This window comes from Molossus molossus, unplaced genomic scaffold, assembly GCF_014108415.1.
Source record: "Molossus molossus isolate mMolMol1 unplaced genomic scaffold, mMolMol1.p scaffold_m16_p_10, whole genome shotgun sequence".
NCBI classification, from domain to species: Eukaryota; Metazoa; Chordata; class Mammalia; order Chiroptera; family Molossidae; genus Molossus; species Molossus molossus.
Genome location: NW_023425345.1, coordinates 39,646,165 through 39,667,797, shown reverse-complemented (window position 1 = coordinate 39,667,797; position 21,633 = coordinate 39,646,165). Strand labels below are relative to the sequence as shown.

General features: G+C 39.6%; 1 protein-coding gene and 1 pseudogene across 2 annotated transcripts in view; one reads left to right on the top strand and one right to left on the bottom strand.

The window, feature by feature from the left end:
• The window catches only part of DENND5B (DENN domain containing 5B), a 188,320-nt gene that overhangs the window by 22,050 nt on the left and 144,637 nt on the right, over positions 1-21,633 (top strand). The window lies entirely within an intron of this gene.
• LOC118623924 lies at positions 13,201-13,548 on the bottom strand (annotated as a pseudogene).

Below are 21,633 nucleotides of genomic sequence, written 5' to 3'. Positions count from 1 at the left end.
CTTTTCTTAGTAGTGAGTGCATTCTAAATTTTTCTTGAGTAAACAAAACAAAATTCCTCTTCCAAAAAGGAAAAAAAAAATTAAAAGAGAGAACTCTAGTTAGATCTTATCTGGAGAGGTATCACTTGCATTTTTGTTTCTGTTTATTTATTAGAATGGGCCAAATTGAGATGAATTTTAATTGCTCTAAGTACTGTGAGTGGCACTGGTTCTATAAAAAGTTTTTGGAGAGCCCCTGGCTGGGTAGCTCAGTTGTTTAAAGCATCGTCCCAATGCTCCAAGGTTACTGGTTTGATCCCTGGTCAGGGCACATGCAAGGAGCATCCAGTGATTGCATAAATAAGTTGATGTTTCTCTCTCTCTCTCTGTCTCAAAAAAAAAAAAAAAAAAAAAAAAAAAATAAACAAAAAAAAAAAAAAAAAGAAAAAGTTTTTGGAGAATGTAAGAGTCATGAAAGAAAGTAGAGGGGAAAACCATGGGGAAGAGGGGGTTATTTTTTGTTTCTAGAACCAGACTGCATATATTACACATTTAAAAGAGAAATAAGAAATGTAGACTAGGCTGCTTTAAACAGGAATGGGAGATGAGTTGGGAAGCCAGGTTGAATCTAGTGTTTGGAGGATTTTTCTGTCCTAATGCTTGTTGTCGGAGGTCAAAGAGGACCTATGAAATAAAGGAATTTGGCTGGTTCACACAGCAGGTATTTTGGGGGGATGTTCAGGTGCATTTTGAACAGAGCTCTAGCTCCATTTCACTGCAGTTCTTTGTGTACTGTCTGCCCACTGTGCTGACTTCCTCTTCAGGGTGGCTTCCTTCATGGTAATAAAGTGGTGGCAGGAGTTTAGGTGTCACATTTGCACATGATACCTTCCTCAGGAGAGATCTGACTTTCCTCATCCGCTCCCCACTCATGTCATGAAACCAAAATCTGGGTCATTGTTATGATTAGACCACTTTAGGGTCACGCTTCTCTGGGGCCCATCCTTGAACCATTAGTGTGGCAAGGAAGATGGGTTAAAGTGACTGTTTAGAGACCAGTTTGTGATGAAAAACAACAACAAAACAACAAAACTACAAGACTGCTTCACAATGGAAAAGGGAAGGAAGTGGCTGGGGGAAGCAACTCAGCTGAAGGCTAGACTGTGAAGAGGGCCCCGTGAAAGACAGAAAAGAGCCCTCCGAGGTTTTGAACAGGGGATGGCATGCTCACAGCTATGCCTTAGGAATATCCCTGTGATTGAAGGGTATAGAATGGGATCAAACTGGGAAGAGACTAGAAGAAACCAATGAGGATATTGTTCTGTAAAACAAACTAGAGGGGGAGGGCCTGAATTAGGATAGTGGCAGTGGGAGTAAAGAAGAGAGGGTGGATATAAGAAATAGGATGGACATTAGATGAATTGAACTTGACATCTTTATTATATGTAAGGTTAAAGAGGAGATGAGACACACATGACTGAGATTATGAGCCCAGGCAACAGGGGTATGGTATTGTTATTCATACAAGGAAGAAACACACAAAGAAAATTAGTTTCAGAGGGTGGGTGGTTAGGATAATTTTGAATTTGTGGTCATGGTGGTGCTGGCATGACTTTATTTTCCATTATGGCAAGGAGGATTGAAACAGTTTTCTCCGCATCTTGTCATGCTAGTAGTGATTTACTGTGTTCAAGGATGTGTGTGCAAGCAAGTGGTGGAGCTAGAACTTGAATTCAAGGCTTTAGATGCACAGTTCTACATTTCTTCCATAATGTCACACTTACCTCTATTTATAGACATAATTCATGCCTTCTTTCTTTTTTCCCTCCCTTCCTCCCTCTCTTCCTTTTTTAAGGGAACCAAGAATGTGTGCATATTAATTTACTATTTTATGCATGTTAATTTAAATCTGTGTTTTTAAACATGAAGTGTAAAATATCATAATTAAGAAAAATATAGAAACTGCCCAGGACACAAGCCGAGACTTATTTTTGAGTTAGGATCATTTGTTGAACATTAATTAGTAAACAAGTTACCTTTTTTCTTCAGTGTCTCTGTAGTTAAAATGCACAGCTGTTTTTGTGGCAGGCTTTAGTAGTGTATTTAGAGTGCATCTGTGTTCTTCAGCTATGAGGCAGTGAACCATATGCTCTTTGCCATTTTGGAGTTTGTACAGCAGACAACTGTCTAACTGGTTTGAATGTGTGCTGGTGCTTGCGCTAGGTTCAGGCATTCCCACCTAGAATGTTTGGGTCATCTGGTACCGCTCTACAATTATGTGTATCAACTGGCCGATAATGCACAGTAGTGTGGTGGAATTGCTCAGTAAACATCACCTAAATCCTTGTTTTGTTTTTTTCTTTATTGATTTTAGAGAGAAAGGAAGGGAAAAGTAGAAAGAGATAGAAACATCAGTGAGAGAGAACAATGATTGGCCGCCTCCTGCATGCCCTCCACTGGGCATTGGGCCCATAACCTGGGCATGTGTCCTGACCAGGAATCAAACTGGCGATCTCTTGGTGCATGGGTTGATGCTTAACCACTGAACCACACTGGCTGGGCCAGCTACATCCTTGTTGACACAATTGATTTGATTAAGTCTCAGGCACTTTGATGACATTTAAAGTGTTACTGGAACTCTCCTTTAGATGTTCAATGACTATCCCTGGGGTTGTGTTTTTTTTTGTTTTTTGTTTTTTTTTACTCAAGGCTAATTTTATCCATTATTTTAAAAATAGATAACACATTCTTGTGGTATCATTTTCAGAATATACAAAAAGATAGTTAGAAATATGTCTTATCCCTTCCCCAGACAGATGCATACTTCCAGAGCTCTTCTCTGTGTTCCATGACATGTTTCTTACTGCTCTTACAGTATATGCTTACCTTTGAGCCTTGATATGTATATTTCTTTGACCCATGTTATTTTTCCATTGATTTCTAGGGAGGGAAGGGGAGAGAGACAGAGTGAGGGAGGGAGGGAGGAGGGCAGAGAGAGAGAGTGAGAGAGGCATTGATTGGTTGCCTCCTGCACAACTCTGACCGGGGCTGGGATTGAACCTGCAACCCGGGTATGTGCCCTTGACCAGGAATCAAACCCAAGAACCTTTGTCCTTGGGCTTGACGCTCTAACCATTGAGCAACCGGTTATTGCCTTTTAACTTGATTTTAGTAACAATAATAAAGGTATTGCTCACATGTATTTTTTATTTTTTTAGTAGGTGAGAGTCAGTCCCTAGTTTGCAATTGACAGTCATGTTTAAAGATGTTAAATGAATTGCTAGAGTTTGCATTGTTGGGGCAGAATTAGAATCAGAAGAGAGGTTCTTCTGGGTCCAAATCCAGGCCCTTTTCTGTATAGACGAACTTAATTATTGTCATGTGCAAAATAGCCCACCTCTTTAATTTGATTGAAAGCAGGCACTTATACTTTAAAAAGAATAACATGCCCATTATATGTTAACTTAAATCACGTTCTGAATGAAAACAGGACCAACTTTGGGCCGTTATACACAGAGTTATAGATTTTGTTGGTTGCCCATCTGTTTTAAAAATAGATTGTCTACATGTAATTGACCAAAGGCACTCACATAAACAAGACATCTGAGTTGGTCAAGAGAGATTACCAACATAAATGTGAAAGGACTCAATAGATATAATCTTTCTTTTAATAGTTGAAAATCATCTGCAAGGGCAGCTGCACATGTTGCATTAATAAAAGTTTTACTTAAAACACACTTTAGGACTTCTGGTCAAGATGGCGGCTTAGGTAAACGCGGTATCGCATCCTCCCACAACCACATCAAAGTTACAACTAAACTACAGAACAACCATCATTCAAAACCGCCTGAAATCAAGCTGAATGAAAGTCCTACAACTACGGAATTAAAGCAGCAGCCACATCCAGACTGGTAGGAGGGGCGGAGGCGGACGGGCTGGTCCCACACCCACGTGTGGCGGATAAAAATCAGGAAGATACCTTGGCTGGGAAGGTCCTTCCTGTGGACTGAGGGGTCCCTGTCCCACACCAGGTGCTCCGCTCAGGGTTCCAGTGCCTGTCTGGAAAAACTTCTGGCTGGAAAAACCAGCAGGAACTGAGGCTCAGGGAAGCTGAAGCAGCTGGAGCCCCAGGCAGCTCCATAAAGGGCCTGAGCACGAACTTATCGGACTTACTCCCTCTAGGCTTGGAGGGGAGGCAGCTCGAGGGGCACCAGAGACATACAGGGAAGAACCGAGCTGTTTGGCACTGGAGCGAGGGCTGGAGAGGGGGGCTTTCTCCGGGACAAACTACTGTCAGAGGCCTTTGTTCCTTTGGTGAGCCCTTCCCTGGGGCGGCAGACAGCTGCCATATTTGGGACTCCAGCAACCTGGCTCACACTGGTAGCCCCGCCCTGGTGACTCCGTGAGGCCCCGCCCCACCCAACTTTCAGGCCCACCCAAGCTGTTGCCAGTTGCTTAACCATAACATTGTCCTGTCTTGGATCCTGCTTCAGGTTTTCCTAAATTCTTTCAAATGAGCAGCATCTGGTCTCAGCTAGCCCCATACCTCTTGTTAAGTAATACACAGAAACAAACACAGGGAGGCAGCCAAAATGAGGAGACAAAGAAACAGGTCCCAAATGAAAGAACAGAACAAAACCCCAAGAAAAGAACTAAGCGAAATGGAGATAAGCAACCTAACAGATGGCTGACTTCAAAATACTGCCTATAAGGATGCTCAATGAACTTAGTGAGAACCTCAGTGAGCTTAGTGAGGGCCTCAAGAGCATAAAAAAGGACCAGTCAGAAATGATGGATGCACAGTCAGAATTGAAGGAGGCATTAACTGAAATAAAGAATAATTTACACAGCTTCAATAGTAGAGTACGTAAATCCAAGAAGTAAACCATTGATTTGGAATATAAGGAAGCAAAAAACGCCCAATCATAACAGCAAAAAGAAAAAAGAATCCAAAAAAATGACGATAGAGTAAGGAGCCTCTGGGACAACTTCAACGTGCCAACATTCGCATCTTGGGGGTGCCAGAAGGAGAAGAGCGAGAACAAGAAATCGAAAACCTGTTTGAAACAGTAATGGCAGAAAACTTTCCTAACTTGGTGAAGGAAACAGACATACAAGTCCAGGAAGCACAGAGAGTTCCAAACAAGATGAACCCCAAGAGGCCCACACCAAGATACATCATCATCAAAATGCAAAAGGTTCAAGACAGAGAGAATCTTAAAAGCAGCACGAGAAAGGCAGCTAGTTACCTACAAGGGCATTCCCATAAGGCTGTCAGCTGATTTCTCAAAAGAAACTTTGCAGGCCAGAAGGAAGTGGCAAGAAATATTCAGAGTGATGAAAAGCAAGAACCTACAACCAAGATTATTCTATCCTGCAAAGCTGTTATTTAGAATCGATGGCCATATAAAGAGTTTCCCAGACAAGAAAAAGTTAAAGGAGTTCATCACCACCAAACCGTTATTATATGAAATAATGAAGGGTCTTTTTGAAGAAAAAGATAAAATATATGAACAAACAAAATGGCAATGAATACATATCTATCGACAATGGAATCTACAAACAAAATGAACAGGTAGGACAGAAACATTCTCATAGATACAGAGAACATTTTGTTGGTTGCCAGATGGGAGGGGGGTTGGGGAATGGATGAAAAAGGTGAAGAGATTAAGAAGTACAAATTCATTGCTAGACTGACAAACCTCAAAAGGAAAGGGGTTGTGGGGGTGGGAAGAAATAAACCAAAGAACTTATATGCATAACCAATGGACACAGACAATAGTGTGGGAAAAGGCGGGAGGGGGGCAGGAGGGGGGGGAAGGGGTCATTGGGGAAAACATGTGGAACATCTGTAATACATTTTACATTCAACAATAAAGATTTAAAAATAATAATAATTTAAAAATGTAAAAAAAAACCCCCACTTTATTATCTAAAAAAAATACAGAGCACATGTTTTGGTTTTAATTAACCTTTTTCTTTGGTAAGGTACATTTCTGTAAATTATGGAATATCCCCTTGACTTTGTGGAATCTTGCTATGCTAAGTGGAAGTGCTCATTAACTAATGATCAACTCACTGCCAGTTCAACTCTCTGCCAATTCACCTTATTCCATCCTACCTATCAGTACAGAATTATTTCGAAATAAATTCCAGATTTTGTTGCACTTCATACTATTTTAGAATGTCTCTAAAGATGAGATCTTTTAATGTACTCTTTAAAAAAATAAGTTTTGCCCTGGCCGGTTTGGCTCAGTGGTTAAAGCGTCGACCTGCGGTCCTGAGAGACCCGGGTTCGGTTCCCGCTAAGGGCGCGTACCTCGGTTGCAGTTTATCCCTGGCTCTGGTCAGTCGTGCGGGTGGCAGCCACTCGATGTGTTCCTTTCACATCGATGTTTCTCTCTCTCTCTCTCTCCCCCTCCCTCCCACTCTACCTGAACAAAAAATGGAAAAACGCCCTCGGGTGAGGATAAAAAAAAAAACCAACATTTAAAAAAATAAGTTTTGATTTTCTGTTTAATCTTCAGATCCCTGTTATAATCAGTTTATATGTTGAATAAACAATATGAAACATCTTAGTCTCATTAACCAAATACAGTAATTAAATCAAGAAGTAAATCTTAAGTGCTTTAAAAAAATTTACTTATTCTTTTTTTTTTTAAGAGAGAGAGAAAGAAACCTTGATTTGTTGTTTCACCCATCTGTGCATTCATTGGTTGATACTTGTATGTTCCCTGACTATGCGTTGAACCCACAACCTTGGCATATGGGGATGATGCTCTAACCAACTGAGCTCCCTGGCCAGGGCCTTATGTGTGCTTTTAACATTTTAAAAGTTATATCAACATAGATTTTTAGAAAGTAAGTAATTATTAAAAGCATAAATGTTATTCCAACTTGGAAATTTTAGAAATCTTAGAAGGCTCTTTTCTTTTCCCCTTTTTTTAAAAAATAAAAACAATCCCACAGCATTTATTTATTTATTTTTTATCCTCACCCAAGGACATTTTTGCATTTATCTTCAGATAGAGCGGGAAGGAGAGAGGGAGGAAAAGAGAGAGAAACATCGATGTGAGAGAGACACATCGACTGGCTGCCACCCACACGACCCCTACCGGGGCCGGGGACAAACTGCAACCGAGGTTTGTGCCCTTAGCAGGAACCAAACCTGGGATTCCCTGGTCCACAGGCCACCTCTCTAACTGCTGAGCCAAACTGGCCAGGGCCCCACACCATTTATTATCATTTGGTAATAACATAAGGGTAATCAAAGTAATATGAATAAATGTTCAAGAACTATACTCTCAACAGAGGACACCTAAAAAATACAAACTGGATTGCTTCTCAACAATTTATCACTTCATTAGTTATTTCTAGTTGGAGACACTTTGGAGCAGAGAAATATTATCTCCTTTTAGCATGATGATCCAACCCAGTTGTTTTAGAATGAATCTCTTCTGCGTCATCTAATACGAGGTTCATATACTCATCAAAACCAGTGATACAGCCCTCTGTCCCCATATTCACTTGCTCATAAAGCCATACCTGATCTGAGATCTCTTCTGCAAGTATCTGAAGGTGAGGTTGATGGGCTGCACTTTCAGGTCCTGGCCATGGTGGCCATGGTGGAAGCTGACAAAGACCACTCTAAACCCCGCTCTTCTTCAGAAAGTGCTTCTGGAATCAGAATGTTATGAATAAGCTTGTCAATAGGGCTGCTTGATGGTGTTCATTTATTATTTGTGTGGAACAAATTATCTTTATATATAGTGCTCAAAACAAGTGTTTATTATCTTGCATACTTTCTGAGAGTCAGGGATCCAGGAGCAGCTTAGCTGAGTGGTTCTGGCTCAGTCTCTCTCTCCTAAGATAGCAGTCAGGCTGTTGCCAGGGGTTGTGGTCATCTCAGGGCCTGGCCCAACTGTGGCTGAAGAATCACTTCCAAATTCACTTGTATGTTTGTTAGGAGGCCTTTCCATAGGCCACCTAATGACATGGCTGCTGGCTTCCCTCAGAGCAAGTGAACAGGTGAGGTGTGGGTAGATAGAGCAGGGGACATGATGGAAGCCAGCAGCCATGTCATTAATATATATTAATATATATATTAATAACTTAATCTCAGGAGTGGCACACCATCATTTCTGTTGTATGTTATTGGTCACACAAACCAACCCTTGTACACTGTGAGAAGGAACTCTACAAGGCTGTGAATACCAGGAGGCAGGGATCATTGAGAGCCCTCTTGGTGGCTGGCTACCACACTGATTTGGGCAGTGTTAAAGCTTTTTTGTAACCCTCACCCAAGGATATGTTTATTGATTTGAGAGAGAGAGAGAAACAAACATTGATGTGAGAGAGAAATCAATCTGTTGCCTCCCATACACACCCTGACCTGGAATCAAACAAACCCGCATCCTAAATATGTGCTCTGACTGGGAATCGAACCCACAACCTTTTATTTTTTTTTGATGTATGGGACAGTGTTTCAACCATCTGAGCCACCCAGCTGGGTGCAATGTTAAAGTTTTTAAACCTCTGACATAGGACTTATAATCTTTAGCAGTGATTTTAAATAGAGTATACTAAAACTGTAGTCGTTGCAGGGTTTTGGTGCAATCCGTACTTGAGTGAATAATACAGACCTGTTTTAGAGAGGCAGTGTCACAGGTTGAGTGCAGGTTCTGAAGCCGGATTTCTATGGGCAAGAGTCTTTTTACCTAATAATGGTGGTAGTACTCTAACTCTTCTTGGGATTTGCTGGTCAAATGCCTACAGCAGTACTTGCATATAGTAGGTGCTCCAGGGTTGTGCAATTATTATTTTTATTGCTAAAAGAACCTGAGAATACAGGTGAACTCAACTGCGTTTGAATCTGGAACATAGGGTAAAATGTTGGCAGATGAGGGGAGAGGTAGGCAGAGAACAGTGTGCTGTGGGAAGGGTGAGACTTCATAAGCAGAGTTGGTTTGTATCTGTGCTGTTGCTAACTCTTGGCAGTTAGTGTTTATTTTAAACTACTTTGTTTTAAAAAGAGTAGTTAGGCATTTGTAGCACTTCCTTTGTCCATTTTTGCTTCACTATTAACACCTGGATTCATGTTTCAGACTCTGCCGTATAGGGCACACAGGTGTTCTTTTCTTTAAAAAAATATTTTGTATAAAAGCCCCACTTTAAAAGAGAAGTTATGGTAGTATTGCTCTTTAAAAAAGGAAAAGGAATAAAAGAATAATGAAAAGGGTGGTAGTGGAAGGAACTGAAACGTGCTTGATAAATTATGTAAGGAAGCATTTGGCTTTGGTCAGAAATTTAGTTGTTAGCCAGCTGCAAGCGAACCCATCTGGCACACTTTTTCATTATTCTTCTGAAATATTCATGGGCTCCCAACAGTCCCTGCTTTGTTTCCATTAGATCCTCACGTATTCTCATCTTCCAGTAGCCAACCAGGAGTTGTAGTGTTTTGCCCTTGTTTTGTTTCCTTGTATCTGTGGATGTAATCAATAAAGAATAGACAGACAAGGAAAAGTTTGTGTATATACAAAAATTCTCTTGCAAACTATGGTGTGGGGCAAGTCAGTGTAGGATTTGAGAACAGTGGCTAACATAATCCATTCCACTACAGTTCGTTATGCTTTAAAGCGTCATGATACTTTAAACATCTCTGAATTTTGAATCTCCTCTGATCATTAAGCAGTACTCTTTATTTTCATTAAAGAAACTTTAGTTTTTATTTAGAGAGCATAAGATTAGTAAACTTAAGCGTTTTTATTTATAAAATTAACTAAAAGGCATTTGCTAGTTTCCTATTAATGTCTCAGAGGTTTCTTGAAATCATTTGGATCAAGGGAGATCATAAGTAATCCTTTTATATTTTAAAATTAACTTCTCTAGAATTATTGATACGAGGATTATTATTTAGCATTCAGAACCAAGAGTTCTGAAAATTGGTCTTATAAATTTATGTTGAAGCTCATGAGACCACTTTTTCACTGAATAGTAATTCGAGATTCACCTAGTTATTCCCACTTTAAAATGAAACTTATTATTAGAAATGTCTTCAATGTTCAAGTCTGATTTTCTCTCATTAGCTTCCTGGTTTACTTGGGAAGAGAACCCACATTTTTTTTTAAAGGAGGTTGGCAGATTGTGTTCATACCAGCTGCTGAGGTGAAGATTTTAAAAACAGTGGGGTCAGTCCTTTCGTTTTTGTAGGTTTACGTTGTGACAGTAGTGTTGAAGAACAGGGGCTGTTTGTGTCACAGATTTTTATGATATGGATTTTAATGTGTAAGTCTAATCTTCCTTTGGTTTCTCTTCTTCTAGCTTTGGCTCCTTTGTCTGCTCTGGTTTTAGAAGATGAAGAAACATAATGGCTTTATTGGGGTCAGTGCTTCCCAGAAACCTGGCTGACTTTATTGGTCAATGGGACGCATTTGCCACCTTTTGAACAAAGGATTTGAAGGCCTTGCCGGCTGCCCATCTGTCTTAGGAAGCTTTGTGTGGCTAATGTGCCAAAAGAAATTTTACTTCCTTTATGCAGAAGGAAGCCTTTTCTACATAAGGATTCAGAATTTGTAAAAAAAAAAAAAAAAAAAAATTGCTTTCTAAGTAAACACGTAAGGTAGTATTTAGTATTATGCTGTACAACAAGACACCTACCCACCTGTCCCCATGTGTTAGGAAGAAATGAGTTGGACAGAATTAGAAGTCTTGTCACTGAAGTAATTAAGGTATTACAGAGCAGCTTTTTTAGAGTAGAAAGGAAGAGGCTGGGAATTGGTCAGTTAGTTGCTTTTATCTTTTGTTTTCATTCATTTTATTTTTCTTATAAAATTGCTTTCATAACCTAGATCAATCACAGCTACAAGCCATTTATTTATTTAAAATGAAATTTGTTCTTTAGGGAGTGATTCTGTAGTATAAAATGTGTGCACTCTTTCTTTACCTGTGGGTACTTTGCCATTTTTATTTATCAAAAGGTAGACTTTTGGACATGAAGGAGGTGTGGCTGGCCACGTGTATTAACATCATTTCTGAGCATCTCTTTCTGTCTTCTAGACTTGAAATTACTTGAGGGAAACCATTTAGCACAGTAATTAAGAGCATGGGTTCTGGAGTTTCTAAAGTGCCTCAGATTAAATCTGCCACTTGCTAGTTTTACCTTTAAAACTTTGTAAGCCTTAGTTTATCATCTCTGAAGGAGGGATGTATTTAGCTCATGAAGTTGCTGGGTTGATAAATGAGAGAATACACAGTGTTTGGGGTACATAGGAAACAACAAATATAACCTATTGTTCACCTTTCTAACCCCTCAGCACCTAGTACAGTGCCGTGCACATAATAGATGCTCATGGTACATTGTTTGAATGGGAAAACTTCCAGAATGTGTAGCCATTGTCAATGTAACTGATATATTGAAAAGACAAGAAAAGCTCATGTGTTTGACATTTGTTCCTCAGTTTGACTGTAGTCACTATACTCTTGAGGTCATCTCAGCTCCTGTCGTAGGCCTGACAGATATGAGACACTCTATTACATGCTTGAATAAATTGTTGATTTTTCATTCCCCTTTGAAATGGCAAGTTTTTCTGTTTGTCTGTTTATGTTTTCCTAAACAGATTGGAGTTTTAGGCATCCTTTTTGAAAACTGAAACTGTAAATTTAGGAAGTCAGATATTGGCTAATTAGATTTCAAAATGTTATTTTGTTCCTGTTTTTAAAGCTGAGCATCAAATCTCAGGTGAGCTCTTTTCTTAGAGACAAATTGGCACAGGTATATGGAGGAGAAATTATTATTTATTTGCATATACCTGGAATTGGGATATATTTCCTTGCTATTTCTCTTTTGCCATGTGTGGGTAAGGAAATGCTTTGTTATGCTGCAAGTTGTTTGTTTTTTCCCCTGAGCCTCTTACATTAATGTGTAATTACTGTGTATTTGTTACTCAGATAAGGTCTCTGAATATAGATCATTTTTGGTAACTGATCTCTTTTTTTTATCCTTTGCACATTAAGTTCTCTTTTCAAGTTCCTAAACATGACTGGGGGTTTGACAAACGGTTGCAGCTACTCTTTTATTCCATTTTCTCATGGGAATATATTCCCTCTAGTTCTAGTACTTTCTTCCAGTCTTTCCTAGGTAAGATGGGTTCACTAAGGGTAAATTGTGTGTGCGTGTGTGTGTGTGTGTGTGTGTGTGTGTGTGTGTGTAAGAGGCTGTTTGCCATATTAAATAGGGTGGACAGAGAAAGTGATCTTGGAACAAAGACCTAAAGGAAGTAAGGGAGTTAGCCAAGTAGATATTTGGGATAAGTGCCTTCCAGGCTAAGAGAACAAGCTGGACAAAAGCCCTCAGTGGGGCCTCCGTGGTTGTCTGATGACTTAACCCTAAGGAGCCTGGGGGAGTGGACAGGAAGAATGACCAGAGGGGAGGGCAGGGCAGGAGAGTCACAGGAGGCCAGATCATAAAAGGGCCTTGTAGCATTGAAAGGGCTTTGCTTTTAACTCCAAGGGAGATGGGAAGCCATTTCAGAGTTTGAACAGAGGCGAGACCTCTGACTTAGCTTTACGAAGATCATCTGGGAGCTGTGTGAAGACTAAATTGTAAAGGGTACAAGGGGAAAAGTGGGGAGATCTGTTAGGAAGCTTGCAGTAATCTAGGTCAGAGGTTGTGGCCAGAGTAGACAGTGAGATATGATCAGTTTCAGGATGTATTTGGAAAATTGAAGCAATCGGATTTTGTTACCAAATGTGGAATGTGAGAGAAAGGGGGAATTGAGCACAATTCCAAAAGTTTTGACTTGAGCAAGTGGGAAAATGGAGTTGCCGTTAGTTTCAGTGGGAAGACTGCGGGTTGCATAGATTGGAGGAGGGGTCGTGCAGAATTCATTTTTGGACATGCTGAGTTTAAGATGCCTATTAGTTATCATAGTCAAGAAAATAATTAGGTGTATGACTTTAGAGTTAGGAGAAAAGGCAGAGCCGGAATGACAAATTACACATTTTTAAAGTTCTTAAGACTGGATAAGATCACCACGGGAGAGAATATAAATGGAGAAGAGGAAAAGGGCCCAATAGAGGTCATAAACACTAATGTTAAGACTGGTCAATAAAGACATTTAACACATTATAGGGAAAATCTTAAGTATTTTGTTTTTTACAAAGTACAATTTCCATTTATTTTTTTCCAGAGAACTTTTCTTCAGTCATTAAGAACTTAGCTTCTTACATGGGCTTTGGTGGAGGTTATGGGGCAGCACCCGCAGGTCTAAACCGGGGTGGGGGATGTTCGGTCTTTCCCGGCTTCAGGAGAACAATTTCTGACTACCTTGCTGTGAATGGCACAGCTCACACAGTAATGTAATTTCACATACAGCTTGGGAAGCACATAGGCATCGAAGACACTTGCTTTGGAAATGTCCCTAACAGCTGCGGTCTCTACTATGTTTCGAATGATGAACTTCTTAATGGCCTTGTCCTTGGGCACACATCGGGCGCAGTGGTGCAACGAATAGGCGGCACATGGCCGCGGCCTTTTTTGGCACGACTGTTGTTCCTTCTTTTCTTAGTCATCTTGGAAGTGAGGACCCGAAAGAGGCATGTTAAATATTTTGTAAAGAATAGAACAGTAAAGAAGGAAGGCAGCAGCACTCAGAGTATCTCCTTTTTCTTCTTTCTTTTTCTTCCCTTATATAATTCTTAAAAGTTTTCATTTGGTAATAAGCTCAAGGTCAAAGTGAACACACAGCTGACCCTTTTCCTGGTGGATTGACATCTTTAAATTTTGTTCCTTTCGCTATTTCATTGACGTTCTTTTTATTTTATTTTAAATTTACTGACTTGGGGGAGAGACAGAGAGAGAAACAGGAAAACATCGATTTTGTTATTTCACTTATTGATGCATTCATTGGTTGATTCTTATATGTGCCCTGACTGGAGAGCAAACCCACAACCTTGGTTTATCAGAATGACGCTGTAACTAACTGAGCTACCCAGCCAGGGCTTGAAGTTCTTAATTCCTTGATTAAATTTAAATTATATATTTGCTAAGCAGATATTAATAAATGCTGTCAGATTTTTCCATTTCCATTTTATTAAGCTGAACGTTGAAACAAAATATAGGCAGAAAAATATCCTTATTGCTAATAATATATTAATATTATAAATTTTGAAAATGCCTGTAGCTGTTGGACATACTCAGGTTTTAATTTATTTATTTTTATTGATTTTTAGAGAGAGAGAAAGGGAGAAGGAGGGAGAAATAGAAACATTGATGAGAGAGAACATCATTTGGCTGCCTCCTGCATGCCTCCTTCTGGGGATCGGGCCCACAACCTGGGCATGTGCCCTGACTGGGAATCAAACTGGAGTGTAGGTCGACATTCAACCACTGAGCCACACCAGCTGGGTGGGTTTTAATTTTTTTCTTGTGTTTTTATTCTTGCTTGAGATAATTCCAGAATATTTGTGTTTTAGCAACATTATGTACTGAAGCAGTAGAGCATAATGAATGATCAAAGGTAGCTTATCTAGCTGATGGAAAACCCTTGCTGGTACTTTCAATTAGATTAATGGAACTGATTCTGAACTGTAATATGGCTTAGGAGATGGCGTTCTCATCTCTTCTTCCATGCTGTGCTCCTGATTCCTAGACTTGTCTTTGAATTTGATACATTGAGGGAAAACAAACTTGTGGAGAGGAGCTTGATTTGCCATCATCAGTTCATTTCCTCTACTAATGGAAAGGTTTGACTAAAATAGTTGGAGACTGATTTTTCCTCCCTTCCTTCAGTAAGAAGGATTATTAATACTGGGATGGGATGGTAGAAGGTTTGTTTTTCACTTTTCACCTGTAAAAATTTTGTTTCAAATGACATATTTACTATTGAATTAAAGTGCATTTGGTGATTGAATGAGTAATATTCGAAGGGACAAGTATACTTTTCTTCTCTCCAAGCAGATAGTGCTTTAATAATGCTGAGTAAATTGGCAGCTGGAAGAGCCATAAATCGCTCCTTATGAGGGATAAAATTGTGTTCGTTGCATTTGTTAATAAAAAAATCAGTATCAGACTGTATTTATGAGGTTTCTAGTTTGTAGAACCACAGAGTTTCAAATACTAAAATAAACTTCCAATTGCTAAATGGATGCATAGTCAATTCCTAGTCATTAGATTGATTTGTGTTTGGGTTGTACTGCTGTAATTAAGCCAGTTCTTTAGGGACAGGGAGTTAATTTAGAGTACTGTGCAAAATGTGTTTTTCTCCATCAGTATGAGTATTTTTCTTGTTTTATTGATGGAGTAATGGATTCAGAAGAGTTTTAATGAAAGCCCCAACTTTATTTGTAAGGTCAGAATAAACCTTGCAAATAAAAGTTGTGACAGTTGCAAACTAGAAGACTAGGAAAGGAAGTTATTTGGCTCTCGCATCTAAATTTAAGAGTTTCAGGGAAAACTTTCTTTGGACCCTGGAGGTCTATAAGTCTCCATATATCAGAAAGCTGGGGTTCAGTTTTCGTATTTTGCTGTTTTTTCGTTTTACTGCAGTATCTTTGATGGGAACACTCAGAGCTCATGTTATTGTGAAGTACTACCATTGCAATTGCCTTTTGTTCCAAGCCCAAGAAAAAGGAAAAGAAAGAGGAAGGGGAGCTCAGAGCCATGTTGGTACATCACATATAAGGGAACTTAAAACTGTCCTCTATGAGGAATTATTGAAAAGAATGGTAAAATCTTGTGGTCTGTGATATACTTCCACATTCCTTAAAAATGGGCTCTATATCAGTGTGGCCAGAGCTAGATTATCATGACAGTGAGCTCCTAAGTTTAGTCTATGTGCTTGGTTTAGTTTGGGGGTTGGTGGACTTGAGAGCAGCTTCCCCCTGCACGGCTTTTGATGTGGCAGAAGTGGTGAGCATCTCTCTGTTTTTGTTTTTTGTTTTTTTTTTATCCTCACCTGAGGACATTTTTCTATTTTTCGTTCAGGTAGAGTGGGAGGGAGAGAGAGAAACATCGATATGAAAGAAACACATCGAGTGGCTGCCACCCACACGACTGACCAGGGCCGGGGACAAACTGCAACCGATGTACATGCCCTTAGCGGGAACCGAACCTGGGTCTCTCCGGACCGCAGGCCAACGCTCTAACCGCTGAGCCAAACCGGCCAGGGCTCTCTCTGATTTTAACAGGTTACAGATTGCTCCTACCCTTTTAGTTATTTTTCTCATTTCTGCCCACTCTTCAAGAAACCTGAAATGTAGTAGGGGGTAGATTTTTTTCACTTTCATTATTATTTTTTCCATTACTAAGCTTCCTTATTCAACCTAAGCCTTGAATTTGTACTACTTTTGGTATTTTAGAACTGATTATAAATCATATGTGATTTTGTGGAAACTTTAAAGGAAATAAAAATGACAATACGACTGTTGAAACATAACTACTGATACATTTTAGAGGATGTCATCGCTATATATACACGAAGATACAACATATAATAGGTAATTTATTTAATATATAATAGGTAACTTTATATGATTTAAGTATTTTAATTTAATGTAGCTTAATAAATATATGATTTCACTATATACAAATACTATCTTAAGCTTTTATTATTTATTTAGTTATTCTTTAAAAATGTTTTTATTAAATTTTTTTTTTAATCTTCACCGGAGGACATTTTTCCATTCTTTGTTCAGATAGAGCGGGAGGGAGAGAGAGGAAGAGAGAGAGAGAAACATTGATGTGAAAGGGACACATTGAGTGGTTGCCACCCGCATGACCCAACCAGGGCCGGGGACAAACTGCAACCGGGGTACATGCCCTTAGCAGGAACCAAACCCGGGTCTCTCCGGACCGCAAGCTGACGCTCTGACCGCTGAACCAAACTGGCTAGGGCTATTGATTTTTTTTTTTTTTAGAGAGAGAAACATTGGCCCTGGCCGGTTTGGCTCAGCGGTTAGAGCGTCGGCCTGCGGTCCTGAGAGACCCGGGTTCGGTTCCCGCTAAGGGCGCGTGCCTCGGTTGCAGTTTGTCCCCGGCCCTGGTTGGGTTGTGTGGGTGGCAGCCACTCGATGTGTTCCTTTCACATCGATGTTTCTCTCTCTCTCTCTCTGTTCCTCTCTCTCCCTCCCACTCTACCTGAACAAAAAAATGGAAAAATGTCCTCGGGTGAGGATTAAAAAAAAAAAAGAGAGAGAGAGAGAAACATTGATGTGAGAAACATTGATCAGCTGCCTCCTGCGCGTCCCCTACTGGGGATGGAGCCTGCAATCCTGGCATGTGCCCTGACCAGGAATCTTACCAGGACCTCTCAGTCCATGGGACAATGCTCAATCCACTGAGCCACACTGGCCAGCCTATCTTATACTTTTAGTCCTTAATATATTTTACGCCCTGGCCGGTTTGATTCAGCGGTTAGAGTGTCGGCCTGCGGTCCGGAGAGACCCGGGTTCGGTTCCTGCTAAGGGCACGTACTTCGGTTGCAGTTTGTCCCCGGCCCTGGTTGGTCATGCGGGTGGCAGCCACTCAGTGTGTCCCTTTCACGTCGATGTTTCTCTCTCTCTCTCTCTCTCTCCCCCCCTCCCACTCTATCTGTACAAAAATTGGAAAAATGTCCTCGGGTGAGGATAAAAAAAAACACAAAAAACCTTAATATATTTTGGAAATGATTTTGTTTTAGATCTGTTTTATCTTTTTAATAGTATGAACACCATGTACTTTATGATGCACATTTATTTACATATTGTCTTCCTATAGGATTTTAGGTTGTTTTGAAATTTTTTATAATGTAAACAGTATTGCAAACAACTTTCTAGTTTGAAAATCTTTGCACACATATGAAATTTCTTTTTTTTTAATCCTCACCAGAGGATATTTTTCCCCCTTTTTTTCCATTTATCTTCAGATAGAGTGGGAGGGAGAAAAGGAGGAAGAGAGAGAGAGAAACATTGACGTGAGAGAGACACATCGACTGGTTGCCACCCATACGACCCCAACCGGGGCAGGGACAAACTTCAACCGAGGTACATGCCCTTAGTGGGAACTGAACCCAGGACTCTGCTCTGCAGGCCGACGCTCTAACTGCTGAGCCAAACTGGCCAGGGCTGAAATTTATTTTTTTAGGTCATGTGTCTAAGGGGGAATTACTGAGTCAAGCAGCATGCCTATTTTATTATTTTTAAGTAACTTATTGTTATTCTTATCTTTAATCCTCACCCTAAGATATGTTTTACTGATTTTAGAGAGTGGAAGAGGGAGGAAGATGGTGGGGGGTGAGACACACACACACACACACACATTGATATCTGAGAGAAATGTTGATCGGTTGGTTGCCTTCTGTATGTGCCCCCATCGGAAATCGAACCCGAAACCTAGGTATGTGCTCTGACTGGGAATTGAACGGGCAACCTTTCAGTACACGGGATGACATTCCAACCAACTGAGCTATACCATCCAGGGCCTTTTTATTTTTTAATGCATATTGCCAAACTGCCCTTCTTGGCTCTGCCAATTTGCTCTTCTACCAGTATTCTTGAAAGAATATTACTGGTTTTAACATTTTTTAAAAACCCTCCATTGTATATTTTGCTAAGAAAACACACCCCACTGAAACATTCAGAATCTCTTCATTCTATAAACAATAGGTTTCTTAGTAGTGTTCTGCAAAGTTTCTGGAATTCCCAGGTGTCATAAAATTCTCTTCTGAAAATTAAGAATGGTCTCTTATGAAAGCCTCTTAAATGAATTTTAATAATCTAGGTTTCATTTACAGGTTTCCTTTTTAAAAAATCGTAATTTCTTTCTTAGAATTAAGGAAAAAAGGCTGTGCCTTTTTAGTGTAACAAGAAAACTTGGTTATCATTGCTTATGGAAGCGGATGGTACATTTTAATTCATTTCTAAACTTTCTTAGGGAGGCCACAATTAGAAAATGAGCTTGGCTCTCAGTACAGTGTTTATTGATCTTATGCTAAAGGGCCCACATTTTTAGCTGCACCTAACAATATATTCTCTGCATATGGAGACTATGGTACTGACCTTTGAAAAAATACATAGCCATTAATTAATTAAATTGGTCCTCTTGAAGGTATGCTTGCTGAAAAGATCTATCCTTTTACCCAAAGAAGGAAGGGGTTTGATTAATGTACAGGTCTGCTTCCACATATAATACAGTATTTGAAAAATGTCAGGCTCTCATGAATGTAAAAAAGTTGCCATATGGGAAATTCTCTTGCTTGTTAATTGGATTAGTTTCCGGAAAGACGTGAAAGTCTAAGAGGGTCTTGTGATGGGAATTAGGTTTGGAGAGGCAGTGTGTTGTGTAAGGAAAAAACCTGTTCTCAGAATCAGATATTCAGGGGTTTACTGCTATTGGAAGAGTTGCTTGACTTCTCTAGGCCTCAGTTTTGTCAGCCATACTTTGCACACTTTTTTGGACATGCTGTGGCCTGGGGATCCTGTTAAAATGCAGAGTCTGGTTCAGTAGGTCTGGGCTGGGCCTGAGATTCTGTACTTCTGCCAGGCTCCTGGGTAATGCCAATGCTGCTGGCCCTGGTGTCACAATTAGAATAGCAAGGAAGTAGATGGTATTTCTTTCCTTCTAGCTCTAAAAGTCTGATTCTAGCTTAGGCTAGGCTAGACATTAAGTTTACTATCTTAACTTTTAAAAATATTTTTAATATTATTAAGTGAAAGAAGACAAGTGCCTTTACAATTTTTAAGTTTGCTAGTGAGAAATATTTTTCTGATCATGTGTAAGATTTGTTTTAAAATAATCCAGCACTTATTGTCTCCTTTAAAAAGCTGGGAGGAGCCCTGGCCGGTTTGGCTCAGCGGTTAGAGCGTCGGCCTGCGGTCTGGAGAGACCCGGGTTCGGTTCCCGCTAAGGGCACGTACCTCGGTTGCAGTTTGTCCCCGGCCCTGGTTGGTCGTGCGGGTGGCAGCCACTCGATGTGTCCCTTTCACATCGATGTTTCTCTCTCTCTCTGTTCCTCTCTCTCCCTCCCACTCTACCTGAACAAAAAATGGAAAAATGTCCTCGGGTGAGGATAAAAGCTGGGAGGAGAACAGATAAAACGAAAATAAAATATTGATAATTATTGAGGTGGAGTGATGGGTACATAGGGGTTCATTATACTTTTTGTTCCTTAAATATAAATTTGAAAATGTATTTTAAAAAAGAAATGTAAAAACACAAACAAAAATGTGAATCTGCCAGGTCACAGGTTGAGGTATTTATATAAGTATATTTATTTATTCTCTTTGCCTGTCTGTTTGTCTCTCTCTCTCTCAGTGCTAATTTATCTAATAGGAAGCGAGGTGGCAGTGACCTGAGAGAAACTCTTTGAAGGAAAGAAGCACGATGGCTAACGAAGCAAATTTTCTGGAAAGAGAAACTCAGAGCTGCTGTTCTCCATGTGTGAGACACAGGCTGTTTGTTTCTGTGAAACATTGCAAATGTGTCTATGCCAACGAAACCTGAATGTGTTAGTGTGATATTTTTGGAAATTCACTTTTCAAACTGTAAACTCAAAATAGATTTTGGTTGCTGTTGTTGAGTGTGTCAGTCAAATACTACCATTTTTAAAAAATAGGATGAAGATAATACTTAAAACAGGAAACAGGAAGTACATACGCAACAAATGTGTCCCGCTCCAGGGGTCATTTAGATGTGGGGTTAGAGTGTTGCTTTTAAATCCAGAGTGATGATTTTATACTCTGTGAAATAAAAATTTGATTCCAACTAAATCTGTATTTTTTCAGGGAGGAATTGAAAACAAACAAAATGGATAAAGTATATAGTTCAGAGAGTTTTGTTTTGGTAAGGATTTGAGGAAATGATCAGAAAATGGTTATAGAATGGCATCCTGTGTAGGAAATAACATTTTGATATGGGATGAACAAGTATGTTCTAATTTAAAGTTTACTTATCTATATTAATTATGTAGGTCAATGTCTAGTTAATAATTTGAGGATAATTTTCAGAAGCGCAAACCAATGCCAGGTTATTAAAGGAAACTAGAAAATAAAAAATAAATTTTTTAGAAGCATTATCCTTAGCCACAACCATTAGTTAATATTTCACTATTTTGCTCTTTCAGTTTTAAATGTGGCTTTAGAGTTTCTCCTACCTTATATGTTATTTTATCCTTGTTTTTTCACTGAACATTGTAAAGTATGTACTTTTCATTATTACACATTTCTTTATAAATATTACCTGAGTGAAATAATTCTCTCTCAGGTATGGGTGAAGACCTTCATCATCCCCAAATGGATAGTCCAGAAGTATCTTTCAACTTTGATTTACTTTTAGGCCAGGTCCAAGTTGTCTATTATGGTGAATAGAATAGAGATAGGAAATCATTTTCTGCTGGAGAGACCAAGGTAGTTGCAGGGTCCATATGATATTTAAGTAAGTTTTGAACTGAATGATATTCTTAAATTTCTCCTGGGAAGAATGCAATCCCACGTTGAATGGAGCCATGATAGGACCCTTAGTCCAGACCTGTGATAGCTCTGATGCCAGGATTCCAGACTTTGAAGGCTCCTCTTATGGAAGTCATACTTCTGAATCAAACCCAAAGTGACCCTTTAGGGATAATGTGGATATGATACTGGTAATTCTTGTCAGTCCAGGGAGTTCAAGTCTTGCAAAAATCA